The sequence below is a fragment of the Nelumbo nucifera genome, chromosome 4 (genome assembly GCF_055504915.1).
Source record: "Nelumbo nucifera cultivar China Antique chromosome 4, China Antique-T2T, whole genome shotgun sequence".
Taxonomy (NCBI): Eukaryota; Viridiplantae; Streptophyta; class Magnoliopsida; order Proteales; family Nelumbonaceae; genus Nelumbo; species Nelumbo nucifera.
The window spans coordinates 65410879-65412246 of NC_142652.1; the positions used below are offsets into that span (position 1 = coordinate 65410879).

The 1368-nt window shown below is 38.0% G+C and overlaps 1 non-coding gene across 1 annotated transcript; it reads right to left on the reverse strand.

The window, feature by feature from the left end:
* LOC148800646 (small nucleolar RNA R71) lies at window positions 1–107 on the reverse strand. Its single transcript, XR_016071012.1, has one exon. It is a non-coding gene; the product is annotated as a small nucleolar RNA R71 (small nucleolar RNA).
* Between the last annotated feature and the right edge of the window lie 1261 nt (window positions 108–1368).

Below are 1368 nucleotides of genomic sequence, written 5' to 3' on the forward strand. Positions count from 1 at the left end.
AAGTTAATTAATGATATTACTACTTTTGCTCAAATTGAGAGGGAATCCTTGTATGAAGCATGGGAACGATTCAAGGAGATTCTTAGGAAGTGTCCTCACCATGGGATACCAACTCAACGTCAAATTCAGACCTTTTATAATGGTATTACCCCCTCTAACCGATCCATTATTGGTGCAGCCACAGGTGGTACGATCATGAAGAAAACTCCAGATGAAGCATATGACCTAGTGGAGGAGATGGTATCAAACAGCTACCAGTGGAGCAATGACCGAACCAATCAGAGGGGAGTACACCACATCGATTCCTTTGCAGCCCTATTTGTGCAAATTGCTAATCTGAATAAGAAACTGGATAATTTAAGTATTGCAGCCATTAATACACCATCTAGCATCTCATGCGATTTATGTGGTCAAATAGGACATACTAATTCTGATTGTCAATTAAATAGTCCTTTTATTTCCCATGAGAATGCTAATTTTATCTCTCTTGCTAGCAGGTCAAACTTCAACTCATATTCAAAATACATACAACCCAGGGTAAAGGAATCATCCAAACTTTTCATGGAGCAACAATCAACCAATAGCACCCATGGGATTCCAACAACAGCTGCCTCCACAAGAAAAAAAGAATAATCTGGAAGAAATGATCTCTAAGTTCATCAAAGCTACTTAAGCAAGGTTTCAAGAACAAGATAAGAGGTTCTTAAGCCATGAAATATCGATTAGAAACTTAGAAGTTCAAGTGGGGCAGATTGTAAATCTGTTGTCAGAAAGAAAAGGACGGCTACCCAGCAACACGGAGAAGAATCCCAGAGAGCAAGTAAACGCCATAACCTTAAGAAGTGGGAAGACAGCTGGCAAGACCCAGAAGGATGACAAGAAAGCTGAAATGGCCAAGTTACAAAAGGAGAATGAGGGAAGCACCCCTAAACTGAATTTACATGAAATTAAACTTCCTACCCCCTACCCTGGAAGAATTTTGAAAGCTAACTTGGATAGACAATTTGAGAAATTTTTAGAAGTTTTCAAAAAAAATACATATTAACCTCCCCCTTCTTGATGTATTGTCACAGATGCCAAAATATGCCAAATTCCTGAAGGAGGTGATGTCGAAAAAAAGGAAATGGGAGGACAGTGAGATGGTGAAGTTAAACGAAGAGTGCTCAACCATTCTTCAAAAGAAATTAACCCAAAAGCTTAAGGATCCAAGGAGTTTTTCTATACCTTACACCATAAGGAATACTGAATTTGAAAAAGCTTTATGTAATTAAGGTGCTAGTATAAATTTAATGCCCTGTTCTATTTTTGAAAAACTTGGACTACATGAACTAACATCTACAACAATTATCCTGCAATTAGCTGATCGAA